We start from the raw sequence: 15891 nt of genomic DNA on the forward strand, positions 1-15891 counted from the left end.
TGCCCTTGCTTTGAGTTAATCCTGTATTCTCTGACTATTGAAAATAAACCCATAAATGGCAATCATGAGCCATAATTTTAAGTGTGCAAACCCACAGAGTACCTTGAATCTGGGGATCTTGTGAGGATCAAATGAAATAATGCAAGTAAAATGCTTTGCAGACCTTAACCCACTAAGTAAACATGGGCTATTATTGTGGTAGTAAGGTAGATGAGACAAATGCACAAATAACTATAATTCAAGTAATATATTTAACTATAATCTAAGAGGAACTATCATTTATATTATGATCAGTGCATAAGAGATGTCTAAATAGAGGGGGATGAGAGATTTAAGAAGGGAGAGACTACTTTCAGGGGCAAGATCAGGAAAATGTAGTTGTTGGCACTTGAAGGAAAAGAAGGATTTCCACAGTGAAGGGAAGGAAAGGGAATAAGCATTTCTATAGAGCCTACCATGTGACAGGTATTATGCTAGGGACTTTACAAATATTATCTAATTTTATCTTCCCAACCCTGAGAAATAGGTACATTATCCCCATTTTATTATTATCTGAGGCAGACAGAGATTAAGTGATTTGTCCGGCATCACACTGCTGGTAAGTATATGGGGCCAGTTTGGAATTCAGGTTTTTCTGACTTCAGGTCCACTGTGCCATCTACCTGTCCTCAACAGGTGAAGACATGGAGGGAAGGGTAATGCCTTTCAAGTTCTGGGAAATGAGAAAGAGCAGGGCAAGGTTAGCACAAGGTGAGTAGTCCAATTAGGCCTTCAGGTAGATTACATAAAGGGGTATGATATGATGGATGGTAAGCCTGAAAGGGTAGATTGGAGTCAGATTTCAGAAGGCCTCAAATGACAGAATAAATTTATACTTTATTTAGTAAACAGTGGGGGATGATTGAAGATTTGGGGGCAGGAAGATAACATGGCTAAGACCTCTGTGCTAGGAAGTTACTCTGACAGTCCAATGGAGAGAAGGAGATCAGTTCAAAGTCTGTTATAATTGTACAGATTATAGGTAATGAGACCTTGAACTATCTTTAGCTTCTTCCTTTTTATTTTTTTATTTCATTTTTTTTTAGCTTCTTACTTTTTAAAACAAAGGGTTTAGAAATGGAATGCTGCGTAATTATAATGCTTAATCTTGGCCCTGGAAAAGAGATGGGAAAATGTATTTTCCTCCTTTTGTTGGTGAGGGGGGAGACCGAGTGTAAAATGTTGCTTAGTCTTGGTCAGAGTATCAGTTAGTTGTGCTTAACTGGTTATTTTCTTTGTTACAAGGGAAATCTCCTTCCCTAGAACTGTCCTGGGACCTCTTCTCCATCTCTTTCTATCCTATTTTGCTTGGTTATCTCATGAGCTCACATGAACTCAATTATCATCTCTATGCAGATGATTCTCAGCTCTTTTTATCTAGGCTTATCCTCTCTCCCGACCTCCGGTCTCACATCTCCAAATGCCTTTTGGACATCTTTAACTGGATATTCCATAGACTTCTTAAGCAATGTGTCCAAAATTGAACTCATTATATTCCCCAATCCCTCCCACTTCCTAATTTCCATATTACTGTCAAGAGTACCATCATCATCCAGTCACCTTGGTTCACAACCTAGGTGTCATCCTCAGTTCTTACTCTTTTTTACCCCTCACACCCAATCACCTGTTGGGATTCTACTTTTGCAAGATTTCTCGTATATGCTCCCTTTTCTTCTCTGACACTGCCACCGCCCTGGTCCAGGCCACCACCACCTCATGCCTGGACTATTGTAAGAGCCTGCTGGTTGTTCTCCCTGTCTTAAGTGTTTCTCCATGCCAATCCATCCTCTACTCAATTGTTAGGCTGATCTTCCTAAATACATGTCTGATCATTTCACAACCCCATTTAATAAATTTCAGTGACTCCTTTTTTTGATCCTCTAGAATCAAATACAAAATACTGTTTGTAACCTGATCCCTTGCTACCTTTCCAGTGTTCTTATACCTTACTCCTTTTCATATACTTTAAGCCAGTGCCGCCGGCCTTCGTGCTGTTTCCTTAGACAAAATACTCCATCTCCCACCTGTATGTATTTTCATGAACTATCCCCTATGGCTAGAATTTCTATGGCTAGAAATAGATTCTTTTAAGACCCTACTAAAGTCTCACTTTTGGCAAGAAACTTTTCCCAGTCACTTTTAATCTTCCTGACTTCTCTCTGAGGTTATTTCCAATTTAACTTGCATACATCTTGTTTGCACATGACTGATTCCTTATTGTCTTCCCTAATGAGCTCCTTGAGGGCAGGGCCTGTTTTTTGTCTTTCATTATATCCTAAGTGCTTAACATAGTTCCAGGTATATAGTGGGTGCTTAATAGATGCTTGTTGTTTTGACATTTGGGGGAGAGTGCGAAAGGTATTGTATTTGAAAATGACTGTAGTATGAAAACAAAAGGCATCAATAAAGTTAATTAATTAAAAAAATAAAATGAGGGATTTAGACTAGGAGATTTCTCTCTCTTTGAACTCTTTGAACTCCATGATTCTCCAAGTCAGTTCCATAATAATGGTAGTTTGCATTTATATGACACTTTATTTTCAAAATGCTTTATAAATATATAATTTTATTTTCACAACAACCCTGAGACGTAGGTGCTATAATTATAATCAATTTATAGATGAGGAAACTGAGGCTGACAAAAGTTAAGTGATTTGCTGAGGGAGCACATTGCTAGTAAGTGCCTGAGGCTGGAATTTGAACTCAGGTCTTTCTGATATCTTTGTCCACTGTGCCACACAGCTCTATTGAATAGGTTTCCTTGTATTAAAGAAGTATTTACATTTTAAATGAATTCAGTCCAGCCAACATTTCTTTAGGGCCTACTCAATAAGGCACCATTATTGCTCAACTTTGAGAGTTTATGGTTTCTTTCCTTTCTTATACCTTTTTAAACCTATAGGAATATAAACCATTTAGTTTAAAACATATTATGCTCATGATAATAATCTTTTGTTCCTAAAACACTTTGGACCCATAATGCCCTCCTTTCCTCCATGAACATAGTAATGGCTACTGAAGCTAATTCCTTGCAGGATCAGACTTATGGCTGAACATTTTGGAGCATCTCTGCCTGCTAGTATTTTTTGGTATCTCCTCAGCCTTATACTATTCCATCAACTCAGATTCCATCAACAGAGTGTCTGTTTCCATCATTTCCTAGGTGTTCAGGTCAACGTAGATGGATTTTTAGAAATAGTAGATAAGACACTAATGAATACTAGGATAGCATTTTGTTAAAAATAATTCTTTCATGTATATTTTAACAGGAATCAATTTGGGTCCCAAAAATAAAAATCGAGACCATGAAGGCACAGGAAGGAACTTCATTTCACCCACCTAGTGCTTTATCATCTCAAGGTTATTTTTTGAAAAGTAGTTATTTCTCTACCTAATGATGCCTCTTTTTCTGTTTTCTTGTCAGAAACATAATTCCTGTATCATGAGCGATGTGACTGGCAGCCACTGAGCCCTGTATTCTGCAGAATTTCCTTTTCCTGCATCAATGTGTGTGCTTCCACATATATACACATATGCAAATATGTATCTAGCTATCTCGAAGTATCCATGTATGCAAAAACAACATCAACAGCAACAAACAAGAGCAAACCAACCCTGATTCTTCCTACTGAATAGATTATGTAGCCACCATTTCTTGGGGATTACACCGCATCTCTTATTTCTTTTTCTCTCCCAATTGGCATCTCTTTTTTTAGTTTTGTATAACTACCATAAAATTCTTGCCCTTGAGATAGCCATAATGGAAACCAAGGTGACTGAGGAAATAAATCTTCCAAGAATTTAAATAATGGCAACCCCATGACTTAAAGGGGTTTTGGACAATGCTTTGGAAAAGCATTGAATGTTGTGGAAAATATTACAATGTTGTGGAAGGAGCAGCAGTTTAATAAACAGAAGGGCTGTGAGGGAAAAAAATGAAAATGATCTGTGGTCTGGCAAACATTTCCTTTTTTGGAGTCTCACTCATTTTTCTCATCCAAAAATGTATTTAAAGATTCTAAAGCCAGTTTAAGTTCCAGTAGCAGCCAAATGACCAAATATCCACAGTGATCTTGGAGACTGAGTAACTGCGGGGCTGCTACTGTCTTTGAAATGCAAATGACAGCTACTGTTTATTCACCCTCTTGCTGATAAATGTGTCCTCTTTATCTGAGTGGCAAAGTTGCTTCCTGGGTTTTATTTAGCTGTAGTAGGAGTCAGTCTCTAAGTTAGCCCCAGTGTGGGCTGCTTGGAGAAACAACAACAAAAACAACAAAAACCCAACAACAGGAAAGCATGTGGTTTCCTTAAATGCCATGCTATCGGGATTTTGTCACATCACACTGTCACCGTGACAGCATGCTGACTGCTCGTATGTTTGTATGTACACACCATTGATGTCAGCCATCCAGAGGAGAGCGGTTTGGAAGAAACCAGTTACACTTTGTCATAGGATGCATTATAGGAGAGTCAATGAAGAAAGCTAATGGGCAGAATTGCTTTGAGCCAAGATTAGTCAAAGGATATTCTACATTGACAAAGTGGAACATTATTTACACTGTCCCAGGATAGGAACACAGTGCTCTATAGCCAGGTGTGGAGGATTAATTGAAAAACACTGGTATATTCTCGGCAGATTTTTTAGGTAAACTACTGCGCCTGTGTAAAAAGAGCCATGTATTTTAGAGGTTTTGCTGATGATGCCAAAGCCTCTGAAGAATTTCATCCCCTACAGATTTCAAACTATAGTACAAAGTGGTAATTGTTAAAATAATCTAGTACTGGCTAAGAAACAGAGTGGTAGATCAGTAGAATAGATTCGGTATAAAAGAAACAATAGTAAATGACCATTGTAATCTAGTGTTTGATGAATCCTAAGAACCAGACTTTGAGGGCAAGAATTCACTATTTGACAAAAATTGCAAGGAAAATTGAAAAGAAATTGGCAGAAACTAGGTATAGACCAACATCTTACACCATACACCGAGAGTACATGGCTTAGACATAAAAGGTGATATCATAACCAAATTAGGGGAGTGTGAAAATTTTTACCTGCCAGACCTATAGAGAAGGGACGAGTTTATGATTAAACAAGCAATAAAGAGGAGCAGAGGAAGTAAAAGGGATCATTTTGATTACATTAAATTAAAAAGGTTTTACATAAACAAAACCAATGTAACCAAAACTAGAAGAAAAATAGGAAACTGAGAAAAAAATTTACAGCAAGTTTCTCTGATAAAAGCATCATTTCTCAAATATATAGGGAACTGAATCAAATTAGTAAAAATAAGAACCATTCGCCAATTGATAAATGGCCAAATTATATGAACAGGCAGTTTTCAGAAGAAGAAAGCTATCTGTAGTCGCATGTAAAAATATTCTAAATCACCACTGAGTAGAGGAATGCAAATTAAAACAATTCTAAGGTACCATCTCACTCTTATCAGATTGGCTTTGTTGTTGTTCAGTTACTTTCAGTTGCGTCCTACTTTTCACGATCCCTTTTGGGATTTTCTTGGCAAAGAAATTGAAGCAATTTGCCATTTCCCTCTCTACCTCATTTTACAGATGAGGAAACTGAGGCGAACAGGGTTAAGTGACTTGCCCAAGGTCACATAGATAGTAAGTGTCTGAGGTCACATTTTAACTCAGGGTTTCCTGACTCCAAACCTAACTACTGTGTCACCTAGCTGCCCTATCAAATTGGCTAACATGACAGAAAAGGAAAACGACAAATGCTGGAGGGGATGTGGAAAAATTGAGATACTAATGCACTGTTGGTAGAATTGTGAACAGATCTAATTATTCTGGAGAATAGTTTGGAACTATGCCAGAAGGACTGTTAAACTATGTATGCTCTTTGATCCAGCACCATCATTACTAGGTCTATTTCCCAAAGAGATCAAAAAAATGGAAAAGGACCTTTATGCACAAAAACATTTATAGCAGCTCTCTTTGTGGTGGCAAAGAATTAGACATTTTGGGGATGCCTAGCAATTGCAAAATGGCTGAACAAATTGTGGTATGTGATTGTGATGGAATACTACTGCTCTATAAGAAATGATGAGGGGGATGGTTTCAGAAAAATCTGGGAAGATTTAGATGAACTGATACAAAGTGAAGTGAGCAGAACCAGAAGGATGCTGCACTCAGTAACAGCAATACTGTAAGGATGATCATCTGTGAAAGATTTGGCTTAATGTGATCAATACAATGATCCAAGACACTTCCAAGGGACTCATGAAGACAAATACTATCCACCTCCAGAGAAAGAGCATAGGAATTCTGAGCATAGAATGAAGTGTAATTTTTTTACTTTGTTGATTTTTCTTGCTTTTGTTTTTGCAATATGGCTAATACATAAATATATTTTACACATTTTTACATACATAACCTGTGTCTCATTGCTTGCCTTCTCAATGGATGGGGAGGGACAGAAAGGAGAGAGAGATTTCAGAACCCAATTTTTAAAAAAAATGAATGTTAAAAGTAAGTAAATTTTTTTTTATTTTGAAAAGAAAAAAAATATCTTTTGCTATGGCAATAAGACAAGAAGAGGAAATTGAGAGAATAAGCATAGGCAAAGAAGAAACAATTGCTTCTTTTGTGCAGGTGATAAAATGGTGTACTTGAAAACCTCTAATGAGTCAACTAAATTAATTGAAATAATGATTTCTGTAAAGTTGAAGGATGTAAAATAAATCTACAAAAATATTCACCATTCATATATATTACCAACAAAAACCATCAGGAAAATTTAGGAATAGAAATTCCATTCAAAATAACCATAGAATCCATAAAATATTTAGGAATATATCTTCTAAGATTTCCCTCTGAACTTCATAAATCTAACTAGAAGACATTATTCGCAGAAATAAAGACAGACCTAAATAATTGGAGAAACATTAATTGCTCATGATTAGGTCAAAATGGCATAATAAAAAAATGACAATGCTTTTCAAATTTATTTACTCAATATTATATCAATCAAGTTACCAAAGTAATATTTTATAGAGCTAGAAATAAAAAAATCAAATTCATATAGAGGACCAAAAGTTAAAGACTCTCAAGGGTAATAATAAAAAGAAAGTTGGAAGGAAGGGAGTCTATCAGTACCAGATCTCAAATTGTACTGCAAAACAGTAAGCATTAAAATGATTACTGGTCACAAAAATAGATCAATCACTGGAACAGATTAGGTATAAACATACAGAAGAAGCAACCAGATCAAACACAGTAGCATAGTATTTAACAAACACCAAAACTCCAATTACTGGGGGCAGAATTCACCAGTTGACAAAAAAAGAAAACAGCTGGAAAAACTGGACAGCAATGGGGCAGAAATTAGGTTTAGACTAACACTTTCACCATATACCAAGATAAATCAATAAGTCAATAAGCATTTATTTAGCACCTATTGTGTAAATACTAGGCACTGCTCACTGCTGGAGATTTAAAAGAAGGTGAAAGCAGTTCCTTCTCTAAAGGGATCACAGAATAAAGGCAGAGACAGATCACAATCAACTATGTACAAGCAAGATACAGGATAAATTGGAGATCATCTCAGAGAGAAGACATTAGAAGGATTGGGAAAACTTTATGTAGAAGGTTGGATTTTAGCTGATTCATAATGGAAGCCAGGGAACTCAGGAGACGAATATGAGGAGAGAGAGAATTCAATACGGGAGACAGCCAATAACAATTCACAGAGTTAGAAGATGGAGTGTCTTCTGCAAGGACTAGTATGGAGGCCAGTGTCACTGGATCACAGAGTACATGGCGAGGAGTAAGATATAAGAAGATGGAAAGGTAGCAATGGTCTAAGTTGTGAAAGGTAATAGAAAGCCACCAGAGCTTATGGAATGGGTGGAGTGGGATAACATGGTTAGAATTGCATTTTAGGAAGGCGCAGATGAGTGGAGGATGGATTGAAATGAGGAGAGACTTGAGACCAGAGTATTTGCATGCTGGCAATAGTCTAGGAACAAGGTGATGAAAGTCTGGATCAGGATGGTGGCAGTGCAGAGGAGAGAAAGAGGGCACGTATGAGAAATATTGTACGGTAGAAACAAGAAGACTTTTTTTTTTAACAGATTGGATATATGGGGTGAGAAAAAGTGAGGAATTGAGGGTGATACTTAAGTTGTGAACCAAAGTCAATGGGATGATGATGGTACCCTTGAAAGTAATAGGAAAGGGGGGGGTTGGGGGAGGAGGTGAAGATATTGATATTAGTTTTGGACATCTTGAGTTTAAGGTGTCCGTAGGACATCCAGTTCAAGGTCTTCAATAGGTGTACAGAGGTGTAAGATTGTAAGTCAGGAGAGGGGTTAATATTGAATAGGGATATCTGGAATCACCTGCATAGAGATGATAATTGAATCCATGGGAGCTGATGAGATTATCAAGATAAGCTCAAAATGTATATATGACTTTGATATAAAAAAATCAGATCATAAACAAATTAGAGGGATGAGGAAGAAATTACCCTTCATATCTATGGGTAGACATAAATGACTTAACAAGTGATAGAGATCAGACAAGATAAAATGGACAATTTTGATTACATAAAATTTAAAAGTTTTTTGTAAAAGAAATCCAATGTCATTAAAATTAGAATGGAAACAGGTAACTAGGAAAAAAACCCAGCTTTGTAATCAAGTGTCTCTGATTTGTTTCATATTCAAGACATATAAGGACCTGATTCAAACTTACAAGACTAAATAATATCCCAGTAAATAAATGGTCAAAGTATATTATAAACAGGCAATTTTCAAGAGAAGAAATTCAGGCTATCAACTATCATATGAAGCAATGCTCTAAATGACTGATAATTAGAGAAATGCAGAGGAAAGCAACTTTGAGTTTCCATCCTACATCCATCAGGCTGGCAAAGATGACGAAAGAGGAGAATGATGTATGTTGGAGGGGCTGTGGAAAACAAGCATGTTAGTACATTGTTGGTGGAGCTGTGAACTGGTATAGTCACTCTGGAAAGCAATCTGGAACTATGCCTCAAAAATTTATATATCATACATAACCTTTGAAACCCAGCTATGGCATTACTAGGCCTATATCCCCCAAAGATCAAAGAAACAGTAAAGGGACCTACATTATAGTAGCCCCAAATTGAAAACTAAAGTGCTTTTGTCCTACTGGAGAATGACTAAACAAATTATGTTTGAATGTAATGGAATATTGTACTGTAAGAAATGAAAAAATTGAAGCATTTCAGAGAAAACTGTAAAGCCCTCTATTAACTGATGCAAAATGAGCAGAACTAGGAGAAGAATTTATACAACAACATTATAAAGAAAAACAACTTTTAAAGACTCTAGAATTATGATCAATGTAATAATAAAACAAACAAATGAAAATGAAGCACAGTACTTACCTCTACCAAAGAGGTGATGAACTTAAAATGCAGAAAAATTGTAAATCACTGCCAATATTTGCGTGCTCACTTGCGTGGTCAATATGACATGCGTACATAATTCTGCGACCAGTTTTCAGTGGTCCTTTCCTTTCCTTCCTCACTCTCAACCCTCTTCATTACAAGGGGAGAGGTTGGACTAAATTAATTTTCGCATTAATTTTTCTGGGTTACATTGTTACAACTCTTTTGATGGTTCTGCTTTCTAACAAATATACTACCATGCCAATTTTCAATTCAGCGTAATTCAACAAACTATCAAGTGTCTGTTATATTTCAGGCATTGTGCTTGGCACTAGGTATACAAAGATAAAAATGAAACAGCCCCTGCCTTCAAGAAGCTTACATACTCCTAGGCAAAACCGATGCCAAAAGCACAGAGATGACCCGTATTAAGAATGGAATATTCTGCCTTGTCCTTTGTGTGTTGGAACAGGGTCATTTAAAAAAAATTAAATTTCACCGGGCAGCTAAGTGGCGCAGTGGATAGAGCCCCGGCCCTGGATTCAGGAGGACCTGAGTTCAAAACCGGCCTCAGACACATAACACTTACTAGCTGTGTGACCCTGGGCAAGTCACTTAACCCCATTGCCTACCCCCCCCATAAAAATTAAATTTGAACAGAGTGGAAAGTTGAGGCAAATTATGTAAGGAAGAATTAGATCTCGAAAAGTGACAATTCAGAAAAAATTCAATTAAAAAGAAGTGACAATTCTTTTCCCTCTAAAATCTTTATTTATTTATTCACTGGAGTTAGTGATGATAGCAAATTATCTCTTCTCCATCCCAATTCAATCAATTTTAACAAGCATTTATCGAGTATTTACTAAGGCAAAACAAAACAAACCAAACAATTTCTGCCCTCCAGAAACTTACATTCTACTGGGGAAATACAATATGCATTCTGAATATTTTTTTTAAAAGCAATTCCTTTTTCAAATAGTTTACCCATTCAACTCTCACCCTTCTAATTAACATATTTTAAAAACTAATAATAGAAACTGGAATTTCATTTAGGTTTAATTATAACATGTGGGCTTTAAAATATGATGTCCCTCATAGAAAAAAAAAATCTATATTTTGGCACTGACGACTAGCTACTTTCCATGTTTCTGTGACTATGAAGCCAGAAAGAATTAACTTATTAGAACCATACTAAAGGTGAATACTTCCCACATTAGAGTAGGTATCAACACCTTGTACTTACAGTCAAGAACTTCATTGTAGAATCAAAAATTCGATGAAGAATGTGATTAGAATATCTTATACTATCAAAAATTCTAAAGAAATGCTAATGAATATTGTTCTAAGAACAGCTATGAACAAGTAAGTCACTTGAGTATTATAAATACTTAAATCAACTACAAAGGAACTATGAAGGAAGATGCTATCTACTTCTAGAGAAAGAACTGATAAATAGAAACATACATGGTATGGTTTTACATATACAAATATCTGTGTCTAATGGTGGTCTTCTCTAGTGTGGAGTGGAGAGGGAGAGAAAAAAAGTGCACAGCAGAGAACAAAAGAAAACTCAGAAGGAAGCACAGAAAAGCAGGGTAGCTTTGAAAATGATGTATAATATTTATTGTATAGTTTTTTCTTTTACAAAGTAAATAGTGTGTAATGGAGATTTAGGGTATCATATCTTTTTTGTTGTATCTTTTTGTGTTGCGCTGTGTACAAGGAAAATTTTTTTTTGTTTTTTTGTATTTAAATTCAAAATAAATAAAAAACTAAAAGAAAAAGAAATGCTAATGGGTTAAATATGAAATTTTGATGGACCATGTGCTCTTCTTGCGGCAAGGGCTATTTTTTCCCGTCACACCAACATCAAGCCATTTCTTTGTAGGCTCTCTTATTAGCAGAGACAGACTGAGTTGGGATTCTCTGCATCCGTGAGCAAGAACCTTCATGTGGCAAAACCTTGTGAATGTTTAGAGAACTTTGAGGGATTGATTGTTGAGTCTGCTAATTGCTTAGTTTTTCTCTTTTTTCCTTTATTAGATTGATTCCTTCTCCTGGTTTCTGGACTCTGAATAGATGGAAAGTAGAGGTGAGGTTTCAGAGGCCAGGGGAGGTCCTTCCTGGTGCCCTTTCCAATATCTTTCTCTTCTTGTTCAGCTGTTGTCTGAAAAATTATGTTAGCTCCATCAAACCTTTTATTCCAAAACAAAGCTTAAAATGCATAAAGCTTCAGGAAGAGAGTAGGGAAGAAACACAGTGATTTAAGAGATCAACAAAATGAAAATGGAGAGTCAGGGTATATAGTACAGCATATAGAGAGCCTCCCTAGGTGTCAGGCCTGGGTTCAAGTCTTGCCTGGCATGTTACTGGCTGTGTTATTCTGGATAAGTCCCTTGACTTCTAAGTATCCCAGATAACTCCCTAAAACTATAAGTTGCCTACATAGGATTGGACAGCATATTTCATTAGAATGTATGCCTACTGAATATTATTTTTAAAAATGTTGAACATATATCAAATATTCAATCAAAAAGATGTTTTTATTCATCAAACAAAAGCAGATACAACATAATTAAAATTAGTTTTAAAAACAATTATATTTTTCTTTAAAAATACAAACCTAAAAAAGAGAGATACAAAAGATACCCCCCAATTTTTTTAGATAAAACCTTATGTATGTGTCTATATATAGACATATATACATATGTCTATGTTTACAGAGTAGGTACCGATTGACTTTGGCAGAATTATGGAAGAAGATGCCTCTTTGGGAGGCTCCCTATGCAATGAGAGTATAGATTCTGTTAAAAAAAAAGTGGAGGTGACTGACTATATGCAGGCCATTTCTGAGTGCAGATTTTGAGAGGCGAACTACCGCAAAAGGCACAGCTAGCTGCATGTGCTCTGGTTAGTATTTGTGGGATGGGGAGAAGAGGCTTCTTAGAGGAGGAGGCTTTAGAAACAGTGGGCACAGGTTGTTGCAAATTTTGCTGATTTTACAATCTTGCCTAGGGCCAGCCCTCAAAGTAATTTTCTCCTCTTCCCCTCCAAAACTTTCCTTCTCTAAAAAAGTAAACAGCCAACCTTGAATAGGCAAGCTAACAGAGAGGAAGATCAGTGCAGATAACAAACAAACAAAAGATAATCATAACATTAGACTTTGGCATGTGCTGTATGAATTCTTCTCACAATGGATTTATCTTCCTAATTATGTTGATCTGTTAGTATTTATTTGCATCCTCTGAACACACACCTAAATTGAAGGCAGGGGAGGGGCTCCAGATGCATGCAGTATCTCAAACTAGGTTCATCTTTTGTTAACAATCAGTCACATGGAAAAAAATGGAGAATTAACTGTAAATGTAGAGTAATTAAATAAAATTTCCTTTAAGGCTTGCCCTCAAAAAACAAAACAAAACAAAACAAAAAAACAAAAAACAGCCACGAAGCAACTGGATCCATATCAATGTTGTTTCTACTTGAGACTGTAAATTCACGTTAGACAGGGGCTTTTTGTTGTTGTTCTTTAGGTTTTTTACAACATCCTTAAGAAATGTCCCTGGGGAAACTGGAAACAGATTAGCTGCTGAACCCCGAGGTTGCTTCCTCTAAGGGGTTCCTTTCCTGGTCCTCCCCCAAATTAGGCCACCAGCCTAAACCTGGCTCAAAACAGCTGACTAGTTCTGAGCCAGGCGCCCTAGAGAAACCTCCTTCCCTTAATCTAACCAAGACAAGGCTGGGGTTAAAAACTTTGTTTAGGAATTAAGAGAAGAAACAGAATGAAATAAAAGGAAGCACAGAAGCATAAAACTGACAAGGTACAAAGGCATGTTGATATTCTCCACTTCAACCCTGTCTATATTTTCACCCCAATCCATTTCTAGATCTGGGTTTTCCCTTTAAGGGAAAGTTCAGCTGCTCATAAACATATAGGACTTAGATCTGGAAGGGACCTTGCTACCTCATTTACCTGAGGAGGCAAGTGATTTCCTAAGAGGTTAAGTAACCTACCCAAGGTCACACAGGTACTAAGTAAATGAGCTGGGGTTGGCAGCTAGCTGCTTCCTCTGCCTCTTAAGCCTTTCCACTATCTCACGATGCTATTTTAAGGCCAGGAGGCCTTTTCTCCTACAAAAGACAGGCTGTCTCTCTTTTCAGGTGGCCCAATTGTCATCCATTCTACTTTCCACAAAGTTCTAGCTTCAGGTCACTCTTGATGATGGGCTTTAGTTCTTCACCCAGTTCAAGAACTGGTAAGCTATACCAGATTTCAAATAATATAATAAAGCAATAATCATGAAAACAAGTTGGTAGTGGCTAAGAAATACAGAAGAGTGGTGGATCAGTGGAACAGATCAGACACACTATTAATACAGTAGTAAATGACCATAGTAACCTAGTGTTTGATTAAATCCAAAGGTCTAGGCTTTTGGGGCAAGAACTCACTATTTGACAAAAATTTCTGGGAAAGCTGAAAAGCAGTTTGGAAGAAACTACGTATAGACCAACATCTCACACCATACACCAAGAAAAGTCAAAATGGGTATATAAAGGGTCATATCATAAGCAAATTAAGGGAGTGTGGAAAATTTTATCTGTCAGATCTAAAGAGAAAGAAAAAGTTTATGACCAAACAAGACATAGAGAGGATCACAGGAAGTAAAATGGATCATTTTGATTACATTAAATTAAAAAAAGGTTTTGTTTACAAAACCAATGCAGCCAAAATTGGAAGAAAAGAAGGAACTGAGGGGAAATATTATAGCAAATTTCTCTGATAAAGGCATAATTTCTCAAATTTCTCAAAACTGAGTCAAATTTATAAAAATAAGATCCATTTCCCAAGTAGCAAATAAATAGGAACGAACAGGCAGTTTTTCAGAAGAAGAAATCAAAGCTATCAATAGTCATATGAAAAAATGTTCTAAATCACTATTGATTAGAAAAATATGAATTGAAACACTTCTGAGGTACCACCTCAAACCTATCAGATTGACTTTGTTGTTATTCAGTTGTTTCAGTCATGTTCTATTCTTCATGATCCCATTTGGGATTTTCTTGGCTAAGATACTAGAATGGTTTGTCATTTCCTTCTCCAGCTCATTTTATAAATGAGGAAACTGAGTCAAAAAATGTTAAGTAATTTGACCAAGGTCACACAGCTAGTGGCCCGAGGCCAGATTTGAACTCAGGTCTTCCTGACTCCAAACCCAGCACTCTATCGACTGTGCCACCTAACTGGACTATCAGATTGGCTAACATGACAGAAAAGAAAAATGACAAATACTGGAGGGAATGTGGAAAAACTGGTACGCTTATGTGCTATTGGTGGAGTTGTGAACGGATCCAACCATTTTAGAGAACAATTTGGAGCTATGACAAAAGGGCTAGCAAACTGTGCTTGCCATTTGACCTATCAATACCACTACTAAGTCTGTATCTCAAAGAGACAAAGAAAAGGGAATAGGACTTATTTGTACAAAAACGATTATAGTAGTTCTCTTTGTGGTGGCAAAGAATTGGAAATTGAAGGGATGTCCATCAATGGCTAAACAAGTTGTGGTATATGATTATGATGGAATACTATCGTGCTATAAGAAATGATGAAGGAAGTGGTTTCAGAAAAAACAAACAACAACTGGGAAGACTTACATGAAATCATGCAAAGTGAAGTGAGTGAACCAGAAAAACATTGTACATGGTAGCATACTGTATGGATGATCACCTGTGAAAAATTTAGCTATGCCAATCAATAGGCTGATCCAAGACAATTTCACGGAACCATGATGAAAAAATGCTATCCATCTCCAGAGAAAGAACTGATGAACTCTGAACGCAGAGTGAAGCATACATTTTTCACTTCATTTTTTTTTTTTACAACACAGTTAATACATTTTGCATGACTTCACATGTATAATTGATATTACATTGCTTGCCTTCTCAATGGATAGAGGAGGAGCAGGAAGGAGGAGAGAATTTGGAACTCAAATTTTTTAAAAATGGATGTTAAAAATAAATAATACATTAAAAAAAAAAGAACTGGTAAGACCTGCTTACATTCAAGCTGCTTGCTTCACTTCATTGTATCCTCAAGGTGATGGGTTATTTTTTCGGTTGGTTCTTCCCTCTCTTTTTTTCCCAGGGGTATGGTTGTTTCTATAACCCCATTTTACAGATCTAAAATATTCAGTAATACCAGAAGTAGTTTTCACCTACAGTAAGAGAAGTCTAATTTCATCACACCATATATACTATGACTTCATAATGTATCTCCATGGTAAAAGACCTACCACTCCTACAGAGGCCTTTAGCTTCAGAAACACTAAGGTTATTTGTAGTGAAAGGCTTACTTTTGACTTCTGGACAGAAAAGAACCACAGCCTTTAGTTTAATCTGAGAAATAAAAAACATTCAGAGGTATGTATTATATCTCATGCGTAGTGTTCTATCTC

At 36.5% G+C, this 15891-nt stretch overlaps 1 long non-coding RNA gene across 1 annotated transcript in view; it reads right to left on the reverse strand.

Moving 5' to 3' along the window:
• LOC110221536 (uncharacterized) overlaps positions 1–15645 on the reverse strand; it is a 57155-nt gene extending 41510 nt beyond the window's left edge. The window contains exon 1 of the long non-coding RNA XR_013487829.1: positions 15497–15645. This is a non-coding gene — a long non-coding RNA (uncharacterized LOC110221536). The remainder of the gene's footprint in view (positions 1–15496) is intronic.
• Positions 15646–15891: the final 246 nt, after the last annotated feature.

This window comes from Phascolarctos cinereus, unplaced genomic scaffold (assembly GCF_003287225.1).
Source record: "Phascolarctos cinereus isolate Bilbo 61053 unplaced genomic scaffold, phaCin_HiC Scaffold_726;HRSCAF=1367, whole genome shotgun sequence".
Lineage (NCBI taxonomy): Eukaryota > Metazoa > Chordata > Mammalia > Diprotodontia > Phascolarctidae > Phascolarctos > Phascolarctos cinereus.